Raw genomic sequence first — 10,004 nt, 5'->3', positions numbered from 1 at the left:
TTAGCTAAAATTCAGCTTCAGGGTTCATGCCCAGCACAAAATAATTTTCACAAATGGCATAGAAAAGAAGCATGTTATTATGCTTATTAGACATAGGCTGTGGCTTTCCTGCTTTTTATTTTTAATAAACTTTGGACTTGGGCCTATTTTCGGATTTACAGAAAAGTTGCAAAGAAAAGGCAAAGATTCCCTTATATACTCATATTATTTCCTCTGTGAAAGGAAAATAAATCTTGGGACCCCAAAATTACTAAGCCAAAGGGAAAAGTCAAGCTTGGAACTGCATCAGTATACTACCTCCCATTTTATTCCTAAATAAGATAGCTACAAAGATTTTTTTTTCTTTTTTCTTTTCTTTTTTTTTTTTTTTTAAAGCTACATACCTCTCACAATTCATCCACAAGGAAATTCATTGTGGGTCTCAAGGTTTTTACCCTAAAACAGTTCTGTTGAATTTCACCTTGGGCAATGTAAATTGATAGTTTATCTTCACAGATGCGGGGGCGGGGAAGGACAGAAGTCATTCCTCTGCTCACCTGAGACAAATGCATATCTGATTGCTTCCTCTGTCTTACTATTTATGTAAAAATGCAGATTCACTGAGTCAGATTAAGGCATAAGTGACTATTTCTCTACCCCTCTCACATGTAAATTGCATATTTAGTGAGAGACTGATCAAAGACTCAAAAGAATGCAACTGTTTATTTCTTATCTACCTGTGACTTGGAAGCCTTTCCAGACACAATCAGTGTACATCTCCCACATATTGGTTGATGTCTCATGTCTTCCTAGAATGTCTAAAACCAAGCTGTGCCCAACCACCTTGGGCACATGTCATCAGGGCCTCCTGAGGCTGTGTCACAAATGCATCCTTAGCTTTGGCAAAATAAACTTTCTGGATTGAGATCTGTCTCAAATACTTTTGTGTTCAAACCCCAATTCCCTAATACACTCACCTTATTTCCCATACCATTTCCCTGCTAATTTTACAAAGCTGATATCACATATAGTAGGGTACTCAAATATCTCTTGACTGATCAAGTTGCTCCCACATAATATTTTCCTTACTAGGCTCCAAACATTACTTAAACTGTTTGTCTGTGTGTGTGTGTGTGTGTGTGTGTGTGTGTGTGTGTGTGTGTTTGAGACAGAGTCTCACTCTGTTGCCTAGGCTGGAGTGCAGTGACCCGATCTCGGCTCACTGCAACCTCTACCTCACAGGTTCAAGTGATTCTCCTTCCTCAGCCTCCCAAGCAGCTAGGGCCACAGGCGCGTGCTACCATGCCCAGCTAATTTTTTTGTATTTTTAGTAGACACGGGGTTTCACCGTGTTAGCCAGGATGGTCTTGATCTTCTGACCTTGTGATCTGCCCAACTTGGCCTCCCAAAGTGCTGGATTTACAGGTGTGAGCAACCCACTGCACCCGGCCAACTATTATCTTTAATTTTCATAACAAGTCTGTGGTGTTGATACTTTCCCCCACCCCCCAACAGTTTAGGTAGGAAAAACTGAGATTCCAGGAAAGGAAATAGCTTATCTGAGGCAAACAGCTCTTAAACAATAGAATAAGGTGTCTAACTCAGGTCTGAGTGACTCCAAAACATGTTATTTTCAAAGCACCCCAGGTCTTCAGTACTTGCTTTGTTCAACAGTGCCTAGTCATCAGAATTTCTCACCCTCCCTTAAAGCTCGCAAATGGTCTGTTTTATTGATACTGGCTTGCCAAGCTCTACCATCCCTCACCTTCCTCAGGCTGATCTCTCAGAAGAATGTGGGAGGCTGGGAGAAGAGTGCTGTAGAGTTTGGCAAGTTAAGAAGAAGCAGAGGTAAAAACTTATTTTTGCCACTTCTGGGATTAAGAAACAAGGCCTTTCACTGCTTCTTCCTCTGTTTATGCAGAAGTTCTCATTAGCATTTACATGCATTCTTTGTCTTCTAAGTGAAAAGAGAAAGGATTGGGCTTTAGAGGCTGCTTTTAAAAAATGTTCTCTTCTTTTATCTGGAGGAACAAGCTGTAAAATACTCTTAGAAAACCACTTAAGAGGCTAAAAGGAAGAATGGTCGTGAGACTATTGCATTTTTTTCTCCCCAAAACACAGTGGCTTTGTTTGTGTCACTCAAAGACATGTTGAAAGCAGGAGGAGGAGAAACTACTCAGAAGGTGCTAGGAGTGGAACTGAGGTACATAAGTCTCTCCTCAAGGTTTCTACCTCTCTGAACTCCCCCTTCTACACTCAAAACTCAGCTCCCACCCTATTTTATAGAGATACCTAGTTTCATGCGCGTCCGTGTGAAGAGACCACCAAACAGGCTTTGTGTGAGCAATAAAAGCTTTTAATCACCTGGGTGCAGGTGGGCTGAGTCCGAAGAGACTCAGCGAAGGGAGATCGGCGTGGGGCCGTTTTATAGGATTTGGGTAGGTAAAGGAAAAAGGGGGGTTGTTGTCTGGCAGGCAGGAGTGGGGGTCACAGGGTGCTCAGTAGGGGAGCTTTTGAGCCAGGATGAGCCAGGAGAAGGAATTTCACAAGATAATGTCATCAGTTAGGGCAGGAACAGGCCATTTTCATTTCTTTTGTGGTGGAATGTCATCAGTTAAGGCAGGAACCAGCCATCTGGATGTGTACGTGCGGGTCACAGGGGATATGATGGCTTAGCTTGGGCTCAGAGGCCTGACACCTAGAGAGCAAGGATTGTGTTCAGAAGATATGTTTGGGCATTTTGAGTTAGAAATCTGTAAGTATTTGTGTATATATTTAATCATTATACTTGGTTAAACAGCTCATGGTCATTACTATAGTTACTCTCTTTGGAACCCCGAAAATATTTCATATGAAATCATACAGCAATTCCCTGATTAGCGGGCTGGCATTATGAGAGCGCACATGCCATAAGCTTACTTAGCATTTATATTATAGAAATTGAAAAGTATTCTTACAACATTTGCAGAAAATTATCCACTTGAAATACCTAAAATATGTTATATTTCTCCCTCTATTATTAAGGCAATAGTTAAAGCAGGTGACTTTGATTTGCAAGTGGCTGTGCTTCTCCTTCCATCATGTGGCTCTGCATCTTCAACACATGGTTTCCAAGGTCACCACAGAAGGTCAAATAAGTGGGGATCACATTCAGGAGGTTACTACAGCCCATTCTTCAACGTGGTTTACTTCAATTCTTCTTAAGCTTCATAAGCCAGATGGGAATTATTTGGGCTCTGAATATGATACCTGAAAGCATGACACTTTGACATGCTGATGATTTTGAGCTGAGTAAGACTGGGAAGGCCTCAGAAACAAGACAGTTTCATAGACCTGCTCCAGCCTTCCCTTCTCCAGTCCCATTTTCTTCCCCCAACTGGGTCACAGAAACTAGAATTCCTCTCCACCGAAGCAAGCCATAAAAGCTAGGAAGGTCACGCTCTGATCTTTTCCCTTCTCTCATGAAGATCTTCATGTGACAAGTGTCTTGCCTCATAACTGGGGAGGAATATCAGCCTGAGACACAGAAAAGATGAAACAAACAGACCTTCCTGAGTTTCCCCCAGTTCATTACCATTAGGTCATATTCCTTTTTGTTGAGACATGTTTCTTCTCCACAATTACCCTCTTCTTTCATCAGACTTAACATAAAGTTACAGTTTTCCCTGTGTCTTTAGGCCTTCATTTATGAGTACTCCCACGCCATGTAAAACTTTGATTAAATAAAATCGTTATGCATTTCTCTTGTTAATCTGTCTTTTGTTTACAGGGGCCTTGGCCATGAACCTTGTGATGGGGGAGGAGAAAACTACTTTTTCTTCCCTACAGAGTAGGGGTTTATCCAGATATCCAGAGAGAAAAGGAAACTGGTGTGGTGAAGAGCTCCTCCAGTCTCTGCCATACTTAGCAAGTTAAAATACATTCCCAATATATTTAAAACTTCTTGTCTCTTAATTCCATTAAATGGAATCTATCTTTTTTTCCCTTCATCCTCTAACCAAATTTTCCCCTTTATCCTCTCTTTCAGCTTTTCACACTTTTGCCCCATTCACAAGATTTATTGTTTTCTTCACTTCAGTTTTCTTCTTTATCACAGCCAGGACGTCGGATTAGCCAGGCAGCCTTTTCCATCACCCACAGTAACCTTACCTCCTGCTTCTGCCACAGCTGCCCCGCCAGTCAGCCAGACCTGGCCAATCCAGTCATCTACTTCCTCCACTTTTGTTGCACATGGAAAACACCTACCATCACTATCAATCACCACCAAAAGACACTCATTAGTCATTATAAACCTCTTTCCAACCTAGCTCTAATAATCCTGTTGGACCACATTGATTTGATTTGTGCTTAGTTCATTTTTTCATTTCCCAAAGCAAATATTTCAAACCTTTACAATTTACTTTAAGCCACCTATTTATCCCTATCTCCCTTGACAACAGAAGATTGGCTTGACACAGCAAAAAGAAACAATAAATCCCATGCTAATTTCCTCCCATTCTACCTCTGACTATGCATATGTTTTCTGTCCTGCTTTGTTCCAACGGGCTCTTTTACTCAGGCTGCTCCTTGCCCTTGTTTTGTTCTTGATCTCTTCTTCACTCTCCATCTACCCCTTCTCTCCATTCACTTACTTCTGTTCCCATGTGTTTTGTCTTTGTAAGAAAGCTTTGATTCGTCTTTGCAAATGCACCTGAAATATCATTGTATTTGTCTGCTCTGGCTGCTATAACAAATTAACAGACTAGACGGCTTGAACAAGAGAAATGAATTTTTTGACAATTCTGGAGGCTGTGAAGTCTTAGATCAAGGTGCCAGCTGGGTAGGTTTTATTCTGAGGCTCTACGCTTGCTTGCAGGCAGCCCCCATCTCCCTGTGTGGTCACATAACCTCTTTTTTGTGTGCACACATGGAGGGAGACAGAGCGGGTGCACTCGGTGATGATGTCTCTTTCTTTCCTCTTTCTCTTTCTTTCTTTCTTCTTTTTCTTTCTTTTTTTCCTTCCTCCCTTCCCTTCCTTCCTTCCTTCCTGCCTGCCTTTCTTTCTTTTCTTTTCTTTTCTTTTCTTTCTTTCTTTCTTTCTTTCTTTCTTTCTTTCTTATCTCTTTTTTCTTTCTTTTTCCTTCCTTCCTCCCTTCCCTTCCTTCCTTCCTTCCTGCCTGCCTTCCTTTCTTTCTTTCTTTCTTTCTTTCTTTCTTTCTTTCTTTCTTTCTTTCTTTCTTTTCTTTTCTTTCTTTCTTTCTCTTTCTTTTTTTCTCTCTTTCTTTCTCTCTCGCTTGCTTTCTTTTCTTTCTTTCTTTCTTTCTTTCTTTCTTTCTTTCTTTCTTTCTTTCTTTCTTTCTCTTTCCCTTCCCTTCCCTCCCCTTTCCCCTCCCTTCCTCTCCCCTCCCCTCCCCTCCCCTCCCCTCCCCTTCCCTTCCCTTCCTTTTTCTTTCTTTCTTTCAGATGGGAGTCTCACTCTGTCGCCCAGGCACAAGCTCTGCCTCCTGGGTTCACACCATTCTCCTGCCTCAGCCTCCCGAATAGCTGGGACTACAAGCACGTGCCACCACACCTGGCCACTTTTTCGTATTTTTAGTAGAGACGGGGTTTCACCATGTGAGCCAGGATGGTTTGGATCTCCTGACCTTGTGATCCGCCCACCTCGGCCTCCCAAAGTGCTAGGATTACAGGCATGAGCCACCGCACCCGGCCTATCTCGTCTCATAGTGACACTAATCTTGTTGGATCAAGGCCTTATTTTACCTTAATTACTTCTGTAGAGTTCCCATTTCTGAATACAGCCAAATTGGTAGTTAAGGCTTCAGCACACAGATTTTTGGGGGACAAAAACATAACAGACTGTGACAGCCATCTTCACCATCCCCTTCACAGTGAAGCCTTTGAAATACCCCAGGCAGAGTCTGTGCCAATATCTATTGGAATAGTGTGTTCTACCATCATGATATTTTTAAAAGCGAATTTCTTAAATATCCTCCCTAGACTAAGAGCTAGACAGAGATAAAAGCCACGGTCATTTTTGTATCAGATCCAATACCTGGCACAGAGTATATGACACAATAGGTACTCAATAGCTGTTTTTGATTGAGCCACGAAGTCCTGAAAGGTCAACTAAATGATCAGAGAGATAATAAACTATGGTGCATACAGTTTAATAGCAAGAGTGTTGTATTTAATTTAAATTATCTTGAAGTTTATTCCCTGTATATGACATGCATTCATTCTTCAAGAGACTATTTAATTCAACCCAATTCTATGAACACCTGGACAAAATTCCATTTGCATATGTCATTGATATGCTTTGGATGTTTGTCGTTCCCAATTCTCACGTTGTAATGTGATTTCCAATGTTGGAGATGGGACCTGGTGGGAGGTGATTGGATCTCGGGGATGGATTCCTCTTGAACGGTTTAGCACCATCCCATGGTGATGAGTTCTCACTCAGCTAGTTCACATGAGATCTGGTTGTTTAAAAGAGTTAGGGACCTCCTTCTCCCTCTCACTCCTGCTCTCTCCATGAGACATGCTGGCTCCCGTCATCTGCTGCCATGATCGTGAGCTTCCTGAGGCCTCATCAGAAGCAGATGCCAGCACCCTGCTTCCTGTACAGCCTGCCAAACCGTGAGCCAATTAAATCTCTTCTCTTTAGAAATTATCCAGTCTCAGATACTCCTTTATGGCAACACAAGAACAGATTAACACAGACATCTCAAGTAATGTATAAATTCCTTAAGAATGGAAAGGAATGGAAAGATTCAAAGATTTTTATTCCATTGAGCTTGCGTATCTCAAAGAGGCTACTAGTGTAAAACTGCTGTTAGAATTGAACATTTGTTATGAATTGAGCACAGTATCTAGTTACGACTATTTCTTTCAAGAGATCTGGGTAGTTCACGCACATGTGTGTTAAGGCCTTAATGCTGTATTCCTTCTTTGTCATCATTTTAGTCATGGCCTGATGTAAACTTTTTTTTTCTTTACCAATTACAACCAGGAATTGTAGATTACTTTTTTTAAAGCTTGCTGTTTGTGATTATTTTTACTAGTTCATCAACTCCATAGTTGTCATAAAGGCATTTTTGCATGAAATTTAATTTCTGCAATGAAGGTTAAAAAATTATCTTGCCTCATCGATGAGGAACACTACCACATTTCTCGTCCCCCACCCCCTATTTTCTGTCAGAGCAAAATAATCTCTTGAATTATCTGTACAAAATATTTCACATTGTTCTGGCAATGATCTGGCTCTATCCTTTGATAGGAAATTGGGCATATGTGGCTAGGCATCCAGAGGAATATGTTTACCAATGAATTATCTTCCAAGGTTTTGACACCACCATCAGTTATGCCAGATGCAAATCATTTACTCTCTGTCAGTTCAAATACGCAGTCTTGTTTGGATGGCTTAAATCTATGCTGGCACCAAAATACAGCAAGCAATATTGCTCGACTTTTGAGTTGAAAGCATAGACAAATGTATATAGCGCCAAAACATGGAAATAACACAATGTAGGCTGAATTTTGCTGAATGTTACTTGATGTTAGCATAGCATTAGACTTTCAAAGGAATAGTAATATTTCCTACTGAGAAAAATGAATGTGCTCCCACAATGGTAGACCTGTCTTCAACATGGGGTTTAAAGATGACTATCTTATTTTGTATGTTCTACAAGCCTTCCAGAACTCAGAAAGTCAGAAATTAAGCCCCTGGTGAATACTTCATAGAAATGCTAAATCAAATTCTGGAATTTGGGGGATTAAATACTGATGACTTTAGTGCTACAATATTTTATATGGTTTAGAATCATGTCTATACACCATGAACTGATGAATTAGTGGCCTCAAGAGGAAAAAAGATTTGATTGATTTTTTTTTTTTTATTTTTCCTGCTTATGAGTTAAGGGAGATCATTATATGAAAATTAAGATGATAAAGTCATTTATTTCTCAGCTGTTGGCTTGTAGACAGCTGAGACAAACAGAACTGAGTAACATTTTCATCTACTGAATAGATATAATCTATACTTTGTAAAAAATAATGCAGAATTTAATAAAATATCCTAGCTGAGAACAGTGAGTTAAGAGCACAAATCATTGAGTTAGAAAACCTAGACTTGACTATCAGTTCTGTCACCTAATGGTAGTATTGACATTTCTAAGCCTCAGTTTTCTAATCTATAGAATAGGAATAACTCTTCCTAACTTATGAAAATGATGCATTAATTTAAAAGATGTAAAACATAGGTATATATGTATATATGGTTATGACAACTGGAAGCCGTTGTCTTAGACATCCACGAGGTCATGAGAACCTTAACTAATTGAGCCGAGTAATCATGATAATCAATTGGCTATTAAAAAACAACAAACCCTGCCTTTTCATGAATAGAAAAATATCTTACCTTATCTAATAATTTCCCGGCTTTTTTGACTTTGAGCTTTTCTTTACAGTTAGATTAAAATTGGGTTAAGAATTATCCCTAGTCAAATTTTTTCTCAGAGGCAGGACTTAGGAAGCATCTTCAGATCCAGCAATAGAAAAAAGACACATGAATGCCAAAAAATATTTGTGTTACTTAAATTTTTCCACATGCTTTGGTATAAAGTAGATACGTAAAATAAATAACCATAGAATTATTTCAAAATCTACGTATTTATGACTTTAGAGCATTCTACTTTTTCTTGGTCAAACAATGTTTTCACTAGTTGCTTATACTGTCAGACAGTGGTTCTCAGCAAGGGGTGATTTTTCCCTCCAGGAGACATTTGGCAACATCTAGAGACATTTTTTTGTTTTCTTGCCTGGGAACGGGGGTGAGTTCTACCAGGACCTAACAGGTACAGACCAAGGATGACACTAAACATCCTGGAATATACAAGATAACCTCACCACAAAGAATGATCCAACCCAAAATGTCAATAGTGCTGCTCTTTAGAAACACACCTCCACTAGGTTTATATCATAGCGAAGTGAATTTTCTTATTCCAGATCTAGTAGAGACTGATCTAAAGATGCTAGAACATGTTTTAACACATTTTCAGCATCATGTATAGGTGACACATTTTAGGAGAAAATCACACACAAATTGTCACTTTCTACAGACAATGAACACACAACATGAGAAGTTAACAAATTCAAATTGGGGTCCATGGGGGTGTAATATTTTGTAATGTAATTATTCCTAGTAGAAGAGAAACTTTTATACCTGTTGATAGGTTATTTTTTGCAACCAATTAAAACAATTTTCTTTCGTTATCCCAAAGTAGGTTTCACTTTTTAATGCACATTTTTGTTTGAACTGATAGAGCAAATATTTTTTTTAATTCAACTTTGAATCACATTGTTAGAGTAAGCTAAAACTAGAAACGGTCAAAAAATCCATCTATGGCTTCATTTTACAAATGAGAACACTGGGAGACAAAAAAGCTGAGCAACATTCCCAAGGTTCTATGGTTTGTTGTGTGCACAGTGCAGTAAATAATTGTCAAATTTTAACTCTAATGCTGTCATTTATTTGAAGTATAATTTATTCAAGTTCATTGCATATTTGTTTTTCAAAGAACTCTTTCCTCCCATTCACAACTCAAACTTACATCATTTTTTTTGCACGTTTTTTTCCTTCTAATTTCTCTCAGGTCAGTGGAGCCGACAGTATGAAACCTTTAATTTGATACCTTGCCCAAAAGCCTTTCCATAGGCTTTTGTGCCAAATCAGACTCCCACAGATTTAGGAGGTGTGGAAAAGCTAGATTAAGTTGTCTCAGGCTGGCTAGTCTTCTGTTTAGTCAGAGTGTGAAGTGGTCTGTGCTCAGAGTTCCTCCATCACCAGAGGAAAAGCTCTTCTCAATTATGCTGGCTTAATTTACAGGGATTTTGGTGATCCACAAAACAAGTGAAATTTAAGATACACATCTTAAGCTCAGTTTGTTAGGCCTGCGCTTTCAATAACAAAACTCACAGTGACAGTGATGTATGGCTTTCTTTATGAGACCTGAAAACTGATGGATATGCGATCTTATAAATGCTTA

This window comes from Symphalangus syndactylus, chromosome 22, assembly GCF_028878055.3.
Source record: "Symphalangus syndactylus isolate Jambi chromosome 22, NHGRI_mSymSyn1-v2.1_pri, whole genome shotgun sequence".
Lineage (NCBI taxonomy): Eukaryota > Metazoa > Chordata > Mammalia > Primates > Hylobatidae > Symphalangus > Symphalangus syndactylus.
The sequence above is the reverse complement of the archived record's forward strand: the minus strand, read 5'-3'. Positions refer to the sequence as shown.